The 12902-nt window shown below is 44.2% G+C and overlaps 1 long non-coding RNA gene across 1 annotated transcript in view; it reads right to left on the bottom strand.

Annotated features, from left to right (window-relative positions):
* Nucleotides 1-313: 313 nt before the first annotated feature.
* LOC126457772 (uncharacterized) overlaps nucleotides 314-12902 on the bottom strand; it is a 28134-nt gene continuing 15545 nt past the window's right edge. Inside the window, exon 3 of the long non-coding RNA XR_007585524.1 lies at nucleotides 314-676. This is a non-coding gene — a long non-coding RNA (uncharacterized LOC126457772). The remainder of the gene's footprint in view (nucleotides 677-12902) is intronic.

The following is a 12902-nucleotide window of genomic DNA, read 5'->3' as shown; positions in this document are numbered from 1 at the left end:
AGCAAACCAAATTGTATTATTTCTTGAAATATGTAAGATTTTCTGCAGTTTCCAAGCACAACTGTCCTTAAAATTAAGTTCCCTCACGTCTTTGTGACACAAACTTTTATTAACGAGGGTTGAATATAAGTTTTCTTTCATATAGTCGTTGTGATTATGTATGTCAACTTTTTTTGCATGTGCTATCATTGTCAATTATATTTTTAGTACACTAAAGTGTGCCCATAATATACGTACATGGTAACAGTGCCGTATCTTTCTCAACAGACTTGGAAATAGGAATCTGTGCGTCGACCTTGTCTACGCGTGCAAATGAACGAGAGCCTCGCTACCGGCAAACTGTCGGTAGCGGTGTGCACACAGCTTGCTGACGTCCTACACGGTGTAGTGAAGCTGATGCAGGGTTCCGGCCGGCAGGACACGCTGACGGAGGAGGTGCTGCCGCCGCTGCTGGTGGTCATAGCGGCGGAGGACCGCACCATGTCGCTGCTGGGCTGCAAGGCGCTGCTCTTCCTGCTCGACCGCATGGATAACGCCCGCCACTTCCTGAACCCGCAGCTCTTCGCGACCGGCGGCTTCGTCCACAACTGCCCGTTTCGAGTCCGGTCGCGGCGCAACCAGGTCTCACTCGTCCAGCGTGATTCACCACATGTAGCGCCTCATCTTCTGCCAATGTCTGCAAGCAAAGCAATCTCTGTTTGTACTCCAGAATCTCTCTCACAGTTTCTGGCAGAGGGGGAAGTAGTTGGCAAAACCGTCTATTTTGTTTCAGGAAGACAAAGGCACAGTCTACCGCCTTAGCTGAGTGGTCAGAGCGATTGACTGCCATGTAATGAGCCCGGACTCGATCTCTGCCCGGATCGGAGATTTTCTCCACTCAGAGACTGAGTACTGTGTTGCCCTCACCATTATTTCGTCGATACGCAAGTCTCCCAGTATGGCATCAACTGGTAGACTTCCAGCATGGCGGCCGAACTTTCACAGGTGGGGATTCCCGGCCGTCAATGCCATACACACTATCATTTCATTGCACAGGCACAGATTCAGGGTTCAGATCTGGGGCTGGGCTACAACAGCCCCCCCCCCCCCCATCCCCCAAGTACACCATCTGATCAAAAGTATCCGGATATTCCAATGTCATGCGAAATTCTCCACTACTTCTAACGAAGGGCGGAGCAGCCCGTATATTGCGCTGAAGGCCGAGAAGCAGCAACAGCACAGTAGGTCAGTCAGGAAAACTCAGAGACATCGAACGTGGACCAGTCATTGGATGTCGCCTGAGTAACAGATCCATCAGGAACATTTCAACCCATCTAAAACTGTCCATTGGACTGTTATTATTATGATTATTATTATTACTAGTATTAATACTTCAGAACATGTGACGCAATTGTTTCTTTTTTCATCTGTTCCGACTGTTTATGTTTATTATGCGAAACCACAAATGTACTTTATACGTTTGCTACTTTCAAATAAACGAAGCGAAAGCTGACTGCCAGAAGAAGATTGCCTAACTCCAAACAGTCCTTTTACGTGTCAAGAGTTTGTTGTTCCGTATAACAACTTAAATCACTTAATAAAAGCAAGTCTGCCGGTCCTGGCAGTTGGCGATAGATGGATGGTGTGTCAGGAGGGACTCTCCCAGTTCGCCACTTGCTGGTTCCTCAGGGAAGAGGAAGTGGTTGTAACCTGTGTACGCCAGTGGGCACAGTAAGAGAAGAGTGACTTTTAACCATTTATTTCTGCAAATACAAGCGAAGCTTGTCCAGGTGCACCACAAGTGCCCGGCAGCTACTCAGGAAGTGGATATTGTGTCAACCTCCGCACTCGTAACCCGCGCATGTTGCTTACATACGCTGAACTAGGAGGTCCTCGATCCCCTGGCTCATGTCTGCTCTCTGAACCGCGATGACGGTTGCCATGTTTTCGAGAAGTGTTCCGACCCTGGCCTGCCAGGCAGGTAGGCCCCGTGGCTCCGCTGCATTGTCAGGTACGTTGGTGTCCTGGCCCAAGTCGACACAGAATACCTCCACTTCAAAGAAGGGCAGCGCGGTTTTTGTATTGTCAAGAAGTAGAGGAGAGAGCGTCACGGAGATGACACAGGATTTGGGTGGCCATCATTAAAACAAAGGCTTTTCTCGTTGCGGTGAGATTTTCTCACGAAATTTCAATCACCAGCTTTCTGCTCCGAATGCGAAAAATTTTGTTGACACCGACCTACATAGGGAGAAATGATCATAATAAAATAAGAGAAATTAGAGCTCGCGCAGAAAGATACAGGCGTTAGTTTTTTCCGCTCGCTTTTCGGGAGCGTAATAATAGAGAATTGTGAAGGTAATTCGATGAAGTCTCCGCCGGGCACTTAAGGGTGATTTACGGAGCATTCATGTAGACGTAGTTTCACGACTACCACAGTGCAACAACTGGCATGACCAAGCCTCAGACCCGTGACCCTTACTATTAGTAGGAGGATTAGTAGGAGAAACTAACGCCCTACCGACTTGCCCACGGGAGCTCTATATGACAGACTATCACGATTTTGCTTTTCCTGTGCCCCGTGGGTCAGATGTTACTTATTACTTACCGTTTACTCACACTTTCGTAAACGACATCACATAGCACAAATTACATCCGAGTTTTGGGCTGATATCTGTCGACATATAACGCTTGTTACCGATCTGACTGTTTGTCATTTGGAGGCTTGGGTGGGAGCGCTCTTCTGTGAACGCCGTAGCCAGTACGACCATTAAACGTGGTTGTAGCGAATCATTTAGTGAATTTTTATTTCATCTGTTGCGTGTTGCCATGGCTTATGATGGTGTTAAGCGAGAAATGCTGTAAGGAGAAGTCAAATGAAAATGATACAGATGCAGTAAAGTAAGTAAACTCTGTATTATTTCTAATGTAATCGCTACAACTGTTAATACGTTTATCCCACTGGAGACAAGATAGTGACCACGCTGATGGAAAAACGTTTGGGTTGCCTACCGGAACCATGATTGTACCCAGGAGTGCATCTCTTCGTCGAAGCAAATCGACACCCACCAGTGTCTCTCTTCATGGCTCCAACAGGATGGAAATCGTTTGGGGAGAGATCGAGACTGTATGGAGGGCGTGTAAGGGCTTTTCTGCGAAACTTCTGCACCGTAGTGGGAACAACAGGCGCTCCAGCTCCGGGAAAGCCATCACTACCTTTTTCTTTGACTGCAAGGGCCTGCTGCTCATTGACTGTCTGGAACACGGAGCCACAATTAAAGCACAACAGTACCTGGACACTTTGCAAAAACTGGAGCCCGCCGTTAAGTACTAACGCCCAGGATTGTTGACGGACGGCATCACTCGGTTGCAGAATAATGCCCACCCACATGCTGCCAATGTTTTTTCGACCACGCTGGAGAAGTTTCGCTGGGAAGCCATTGCACATCCTCCATGCAGCCCCATTCTCTCCCCATGAAATTTGGAGCTCTGAAGGTCATTCATGGCCATCGATTTGCTTCGACGAAAAGGTGCACGCCTGGGCACAGTCATGATTCCGGTAAGCAGTCGCAGGCATATTTCCATAAAGACACTGACTTACAGTGTGAAAAATATATTAACAGTTATAGCTATTACTTTTGAAACAATTAACAGTTTACATATTTTTTCCATGTGTCTTGTTTTTATTTGACTGCCTTTTATACATAAGAAAGCGAGAGACATAATGTGCAAGATACACGCTTTTTTCACGCTCAAAGCCCGTTCATGAATGTACTGCAACTGTCACTTGGAACGGGTAACACTGCAATACCCGTCTGTGTCCCGACCTGCACCGAACGTCGTCGGTCGTGAATCGTACTATAGTCTTCCTAGTGTTGCAGTTTTAATGGACGTCATGTAGTACTTCTGCCATCGTCAATGGGTCATATCCTCGAAATTTCGGAGAACATTCTCAGGCTCGCATGAATAAAACGAGTCTGAGAATATGCAATGGTGTCCAAAATTAAAGCAACAAGCTGCTGTTTCCCCGTCCCAGGTCTAATTCTCGATATAATCATAGACTGTCAAAGATACCCGTACAAACATGTTCTGCTCGGAAGATGGCATTCCGGTCAACGTACAACCACGCTAATGATGACGTCAAGGCACGTACCAACCGGGGTAACGTTTGCTGGATAGTCCCATATTCACGATAGCCGTATAAACAGTCACAGACGGTACAATACGGCACTAAGAAGGCGCCTACCAGACACTCTCCGTAGAGGGTCATAGCAACAGTAGAAGCACGACAGCCGCAAACTGATGTGGCCAGATGGCTTAATGTGAATCGTTCTGTTGTTTCTGGGATGTGGCGAAAGTTTATAGAGACCGAAACTGTATCTCAAAGACCAGGTCAGTACCGATCACCTGTGACATCAGAAAGAGAGGACAGTTGTTTGGTTGTAAGAGGATAACGGTACCGCCTTGGAACTGCACAGCTGTTGGCATCTGACATGGCAGCATCAACTGGACTTGTTACATCGAGCCAAACAGTGTACAGAGGGCTTCAGCAGAGTGGCCTTTATTGCGGAGACCTGCTGTACGTGAACCACTGACGCGCCTCCACAGAAGGAAAAGTTTAGAGTGGAGTCGTTAACATGCCACCTGGACGGTCGAACACTGGGTCCATGTTCTTTCCACAGGTGAGTTCCGATTTGGTCAGGAGAGTGATTCTCGACGGATTCGCATCAGGAGAGAACTTGGAACACGATTTCGGGACACAAACGTTGTGGAAAGAGGGTGATATCGAGGAGGATCCTTAATGATGTGGGCAGGATTATTTTCACCACTCGAACATCTCTTCATGAAAATGTACGGATGAGTTGGCAAGGTTTAACTGCTGTCAGCTATCTTGGGACCTCATATGCGGTTGTTGAGAGGTGCTATGGGCCCAGACTTCGTATTGAAGGACAGTAATGCTCGACCTCATAGAGCACAGGTGGTTGATTTTTTCTTGGAAACGGAAGATATTGCATGCATGCCGTGGGCTGCTCGCTCACCCAATTTGAATTCCATAGAGCGTGTATGGAACGCACTGCAGAGATGGCTTGCATCACGTCAGCAACCACCAACCACTCTCCATGACTTGCGAGCAGCTCTGCAAGAAAAATGGGCTTTATTGCCCCAACGTAAGCTTGATGACGACAATCACAGCATGCGCTGTCGTTCTCAGACCTGTATTGCTGAAAGAAGCGGTCACACTCCATACTGGACCCATTAACCTATTGTTGGGATGTGTGTGCAAATTTGTTGAGTTGGAAAAAGTAAGAACATTTTTGTCTACCTTTATGCATGTTGCAATTGCTTATGTTCTATATTCTTTACATTTTTCTATTTACTACCACCTGTTTACACTGTTTTCTGGCAAAATAAACGCAACCTTGCAAAATTACCGTTTGTTGCTGTAATTTTTGAACGCCAATGCACTTCACCTGAGAATGTTCTCAACTTGAGTACAAGGGTGAAGGAAATTGCTCGACCCGAATTACATTCTCCAGTTTCGAATAAATAAAACTAGGGAAGTTCCTCGTAACTGGAGACCATTTCCATTTTTTGAAGTGGGCTGTGTGGCATACTTCGAGTTGGATAAGTTCTGCTGAGGTCTTTTTAGTAAAAAGGGGCAGAATTTATGTTGTTTGGGAAGCAAAAAAGGATACACGCAGCTCAAAGAACTACTGAAGAAAGAAACTGTATAGGTTTATACAGGTTTAACAGTATTCAAATTATTTGGCTAGTGAACGTGAGTAGTAGGGAAACAGGAATGTCATCACACTCTGCATTGTTGCCAAATTTATTCAAGATAGCGGATGTAACAACATCACAATAACGTCATGGCTGGGATTTCAAATTTCTGCAGGGAAGTAGGACAATTGGCCTACCTCCACTGACCTAACCCCACCCCTTCCCCTCCCCTATCCCTCTCACCTCCTTTCCCCCATCTTGAAATTGGCAGGAAAAGGACACAGACTGTACTAGTCTGCTGGAGAGGATGGACATAAGTCTTTATTTTGTTTGCATTGTTTATTTAAATAATTTGAGTTGTCATAGACAGTAGCTCTATCTAGAGTGATCACCTAGAGGTCTGGAGTCCAACTGACATTGTTCAGAACACCACCACCACCAGATGGTGCTGTCCCCTCCCCCCTCCCCACACGACATAATCCAACATGTCGGTCTGGGGAAAAATGGCGGGAAATTTGCTCAGTCTGTGTCTAACTGCTGGACTGGGAGAACTGATGTAATTGTATACTGTGTTTACTATGCGTTCAATGGATGAAATATCTGTGCGAGAGAAGGAGGAATTTAACGGGGATATTAGCTGTAATCATGTAGCTGAGGACTGTGTCCAAAGCCACGTACACAGTGTTTGGAATGTATGAAGAAGACGCATATGCTTCACGAATTAATGAAAACAATGATGTCTGGTAAATGTATGAAGAAGAGGAATACGTTTAATCAAATAATGAAGATGTAACAGGATGGGTCTCAGTTGCGCTTTGCAAATCATGCTGATAAATGTGTGCGCTGTAACAGTAGATCATTCCATAAAAGTCCAGTCAGTGTTCCAAAGTGCAAGAGGCAAGACATTCACACCAGAGTATCTGCTGGAAGAGAGGCCATGTTCAGGGCTCACAGAACCGCTACGCGTATCCACATGGGCGGCAACGTGCTAAGTACTCCCTGTCTTGTTGGAAATACACACAGCCTTCCTCTTTCCCATCCCCGACGCATGGGTACCCTTTGTCGTTAAACACGAACTGCTTCAGGAGTTATTAAATCTGGTGTTGAAGCGGTGTCTGGAATACTGTCACATACTCAACTTCAAAATGTCACAGGAACTAAATGTAGTACTGCACAAAGAGACAGAGAGAGAGAGAGTTCTGCAGATGATGCAAGAATTTTAAACAATTTGCGATGTAAATGCAGGTTTTAATCCAAGGAATACTGCCGCCACCACACTTGAACACGGACTCTAAAGAAACATTGCGCTACACTTGTGGAACCACCCAGAGACACTTTGCGCTTTTGTAGGAAATACCAAAGCCTTCCGTTGTTGATCATTGGATGCTTCAAGAGTTACAAAATCCAGTTGAATAAATCTCTAGATACACTTTCAAATACATTGCTGCACAGTAGTTTGCTTTTGTTTTACGATGTATACCATCACCCTCGATCACGGACTCAAAAAGATCGCTGCACACTTGTCAAACCTCCTTGAGACACTTCACACGCTTTTTTGAGATATAGATTCCGAAACCGATATCAGCTGCCACATCTGATTTTACACCCCAAAACGACGATATTTGGATGTCGAAATAAATATCTCTGCAACTCTAAAATAGGACGCTAACCACTTTCCGAGTTTTAGCTGCTTATCTCAAAGCACTGCCTGTGTGTGTGTGTGTGAGAGAGAGAGAGCAATATTTCTCAGTACTACTCATGCTGTGCTGATCGTCACTTTTCTGAAACGATGAGTGGGCTTAGTTTGTATTTTCTCCTGGAGTCAGGGACGTTATTTTCCTCACTTCTCGAAGCACACACTGGTGTCTAAGGTCAAACAGGAAAATCAAAACAATTACACAAACAGAATTCGAAGCACTGTCCTACAAATGAGAAAAATGGCTGGAATTTTCGGTGAATTTTCGATGTTCTACAGATGCTGGTCTGGAGATACTCTAAACTCACAATGGCGGGTGAGAAACAGCATCTCGCCTGTCCGAAACATAGGAGGATGGTTTGCTTGGACTTGTCTCTAAACTCTCGAACAAAGAAGAAACGCCATCACGTGACTCTCAGACATCACAGAACTTTCAATATTTTAAAGAACATCGTTCTTATTACAGGAACCAGCGATCTATAATTATTATAAATAAATTGGAAACAGTCTTGATTGCAAAAAGTTTTTTAATGTGGTGTCCGGTTTCGATAAGATCATCTTCGGACCACAGATGTCTGCCGGAGGTGGTGGCGCATGGCAACCCTCTTGCATGTGGCTGGGGTGTACAGTAGAGGCTCCTATGCCCCACACTTAGCCCACACTAAGCACACTTCTTGTGAATGGAGCATTCTGGTTGGTTCTTACTTAATATAGTCTCCAAACGGCTGGTGCTGCTGGTGTGGGAACACCGTCCACTATTTTCTTCAGGCAGACAAGTTATGAGACTTTCAGTGACGAAACTGTTTCATACAGATCGAAAAAAACATACAGCAGTCATATAGTATTGAAAGTTAAGCCCTGGAAAACTGGTCTAAGATCATGAAATACAGAAACCCTTTCTCTGTTACTGTCAAAGAGAGCTTGAATTTTTCAGCGTGAAACTGATCTCCAATCGGGCTTTATCACCACATACCGTATCGATGTAGTAAACACAGTTCGTATCCTGGACCGCTTCTGAATTCTGCATATAGCTATCGACCACCAGACACTCGTATATATATAATGTGTTGTGAGAGATCACAAGCCCAGGTGTGACCCCTAAGTTATCGGCAACCACCGTACAGATTTTTGAGATTTTTGTGAAGTATCCTTAGCAAAATAACGTTGTATTAACAGCTGTGGGACTACAATATACAACTACAGAATGGATCGCGTGTTTGACCCTGTGTAGGACTGATTAGGTGTTTTAAACCGTGACAAACAGTGTTTACAATTTGCTTTTCCGCACCTTGTGGTGTCAACTAACAAACAGTTACTGTATGGAAACATTCTGCTGTAAGTCTGTTGAGATAATAGGGATACAAGCTGGTTGACTGCTGTTTTGATGTTTTCCTGGAAGAAAGAGAACCATCTACCTCTAACTCGTCAAACTCGACTTTCATCTGCCTTAAGGGATGACAGAACGTGGTGGGAGTGATCGGTTGAGACTGAGTTGTAGCGATTTAATGGTAGACTGGTGATGCATTCTAGACAGAGAGGGAGATGTTGCTGCAAGTCATTTATCATGCATGATGTTGCTGCTGGTCATTTATCGCTCATTTAACCATTTTTTTCCTGTGTTCTGTTGGGATGTATCAGTTGTACGGCATAACCTGCATTCGTCTCGTATACAATTTCGTGTTCTGTGTGTAACTTAGAGCACTATCTACCTGTGATCGTTAATAGCAAAGCTCTCCATATCACAGCGATCAGAGGACTTCCAGCTCATGTGTGATGATGATGAAACACGCCCATATTGTTTCGACACCCTCCTCTAGACAAACGAAGATTTATGCGACGTACTTCATTCCCCCTGCTGCGTCTTGGGTAAATATCGAGTCTTCAGTTTCATATCTACGGTGATTGTAAGTTAGTGACAGGTGTTTGTGAGGTACTGCAATCCCTGTGTACACATCTGCTTGACAGATGTCCCGTTTATGGAGTTATGGTAATTTCATATGTCATATATCAAACACCGCAGCTACACGATTGTCTGTTTCCTTATACGAAACATTCTCTGTTACTAATTGTCATTTTCTATAACACTGATTCGATCATAGTATTATTTATGAACCGTGATTGGATGTGAACAGTGGGCGCTATACACCCCTGAAAAGTCATATTGTGTATGTATCACAAACACTCTATGTTTGAAGGAAGCAGTTTTATCTTCTTAAAGTTTGTCACCGTAGTGAGTGCGATAGAAAACTCGTAGTGTGGATGTCTGTCAGATGTTGGACATTTATGTCGTGCATTAGAATGCACGTGTTTATGTTCTACAATAATTTCTCTCTTACTAATACCTTCTTCGTACTGACCCCAGACACTAGAACAATATTGTAGAATTGGTAGTGCAGTTGATTTACGTAAAATGCTTAAAACTCCGTCCGTCTGGAGCTCCATCATGCCTAAAACCACACGTTTTCTTCTTCTTAACCTTCTGTTATGTCATCGCAACACTTTCATATCTACTACACACCGATAAGGGGACCTCCTCGACATGCTCGTGTCTAGAGAGATTTTGTGCACCTGGATGGGTGCCATTAGTAAGACTGGTGCAGAACAGGAGTTGCGGACTTGACACGTTATGCTCTTTCATGAGACTTGGAACGTAGTGGTCTATTTCTGGCGAGTTGCAAATTAAAGTGGTGACAGTGTTGCAGGGAGGGTTAGTCAAATAGAACATGAGGAGATCTGTCACTCCCTAACTTTATCCCAGGAATACAACAACGCTCTGTGGCTCCCATCTGCACAGGGAAAGATGGACAATCGTACTCGCACTATGATTGGAGTGCTTACATAAACTGGGAAGCATGCTGCCGTATCACTGGTCGGCGTTGAAATTACGGTAAAAAGTGGTAAAATTGCTATCAACTTTGATGTTTTTTCCATCCCATCTGTCCACTGGTACACTGTTGATTTCCACATAATGATTGACATCACTTGTTTGAGATGAAGAAAGAGTCTTGGTGGAAGGGCAGCATCTTTTGGGAAAGGCTAGCACTGAAACAGTGAAAACAAAATGTATGGTGCTGTACAAAGCTGTATTCATACATTGCCTGGACATGTTACATCAGAGAAAACAACAAAACAGGAAACCTCTCTTGCAGCTGATAGTTTGTCGGATATGGTCCGCCTACAGTACAGGCGATGAAACTTTAAACTGGGTTTTTGTTGGTGACTTCGGTCACTCTTCACCTGCTCCAGTGGATCAATACCTATATATTTAAGAGGGTCGCCATATACGCTCGATGCCAGCACATAAACAGTATTTTTTTCGATATATATATACAGGGTGGTCCATTGATAGTGACCGGGCCAAATATCACACGAAATAAGCATCAAACGAAACAACTACAAAGAACGAAACTCGTCTAGCTTGAAGGGGGAAACCAGATGGCGCTATGGTTGGCCCGCTAGATGGCGCTGCCATAGGTCAAACGGATATCAACTGCGTTTTTTTTTAAATAGGAACCCCCATTTTTTTATTACGTATTCGTGTAGTACGTAAAGAAATATTGTTTTAGTTGGACCACTTTTTTCGCTTTGTGATAGATGGCGCCGTGATAGTCACAAACGTGTAAGTACTTGGTATCACGTAACATTCCGTCAGTGCGGACGGTATTTGCTTCGTCATACATTACCCGTGTTAAAATGGACCGTTTACCAACTGCGGAAAAGGTCGATATCGTGTTGATGTATGGCTATTGTGATCAAAATGCCCAACGGGCGTGTGCTATGTATGCTGCTTGGTATCCTGGACTACATCATCAAAGTGTCCGGACCGTTCACCGGATAGTTACGTTATTTAATGAAACAGGAAGTGTTCAGACGCATGTGAAACGTCAACCACGACCTGATGACGCCCAAGTAGGTGTTTTTAGCTGCTGTCGCGGCTAATCCGCACATCAGTAGCAGAAAAATTGCGCGAGAATCGGGAATCTCAAAAACGTCGGTGTTGAGAGTGCTACATCAACATCGATTGCACCCTTACCATATTTCTATGCACCAGGAATTGCATGGCGACGACTTCGAACGTCGTGTACAGTTCTACCACTGATCACAAGAGAAAATACAGACAGATTTTTTGCACGCGTTCTATTTAGCGACGAAGCGTTATTCACCAACAGCGGTAACGTAAACCGGCATAATATGCACAATTGGGCAACGGAAAATCCACGATAGCTGCGACAAGTGGAACATCAGCGACATTGGCGGGTTAATGTATGGTGTGGCATTATAGGAGGAAGGATAATTGGCCCCCATTTTATCGATTGCAATCTAAATGGTGCAATGTATGTTGATTTCCTACGTAATGTTCTACCGATGTTACTACAAGATGTTTCACTGCGTAACATGCGTCAGCGCATCGTCAATGCATGTGCGAACATTACGGAAGGCGACCTACTCGCTGTTGAGAGGAATGTCGTTACACGTATTGCTAAATGCATTGCGATTGGCGGACATCATTTTGAGCATTTATTGCATTAATGTGGTATTTACAGGTAATCACGCTGTAACAGCATGCGTTCTCAGAAATGATAAGTTCACAAAGGTACATGTATCACATTGGAATAACCGAAATAAAATGGTCAAACGTACCTACGTTCTGCATTTTAATTTAAAAAACCTACCTGTTACCAACTGTTCGTCTAAAATTGTGAGCCATATGTTTATGACTATTACAGCGCCATCTGTCACAAAGCGGAAAAAGGTCTCCAACTAAAACATTCATATTTCTTTACGTACTACACCAATATGTAATAAAAAATGGGGGTTCCTATTTAAAAAAACCGCAGTTGATATCCGTTTGACCTAAGGCAGTGCCATCTAGTGGGCCAACCATAACGCCATCTGGTTTCCCCCTTCAAGCTAGACAATTTTCAATGTTTGTAGTTTTTTCGTTTGACGCTTATTTCGTGTGATATTTGGCCCGGTCACGATCAATGGACCACCCTGTACATATATATCTGAAGAAAGGGACGTGGTAAAATCTTGTCAAGTTCTCTGTCAGATGACATTAGTGGAATTTTTATAATCTGTAGTTTTTTCTCTGTTGTATGGCACAAAACAATGGTGATAGAGAGAATGTTTGGGTGACAGACATGAATGCACCCTGAGGGACGCAAATCTCCTTTGGATAGCATTTCCTTTATGTAGTTTGGAGATGTATCGCTATGCTGTACCAAAATGCTCGTCTTTCTCCCAGTTCCCATAACTGCATGACTGTCTTTTCTACTGCCTCATGTTGCAGGAGAAAGCTTCATTTGGTGTTGGTCTTACGCATCGTACACAGCTGGTGGAGCTATGACAACATGCTTCCAGTTCCACCCAGTGGTCGAAAAAGATGGTCACGTTGCATTACCTCAGCTCACCCTGTTTCTCCATAGATTGCAGAAGGACTTAGATAGAGCATTCTCTGACTTCTGCTCAGTTACAACTTAAATTGGGACGATCACATAGACAAAGC

Source organism: Schistocerca serialis, chromosome 1 (genome assembly GCF_023864345.2).
Source record: "Schistocerca serialis cubense isolate TAMUIC-IGC-003099 chromosome 1, iqSchSeri2.2, whole genome shotgun sequence".
In the NCBI taxonomy this organism is placed as follows: Eukaryota; Metazoa; Arthropoda; class Insecta; order Orthoptera; family Acrididae; genus Schistocerca; species Schistocerca serialis.
The sequence above is the reverse complement of the archived record's forward strand: the minus strand, read 5'-3'. Positions and strand labels throughout refer to the sequence as shown.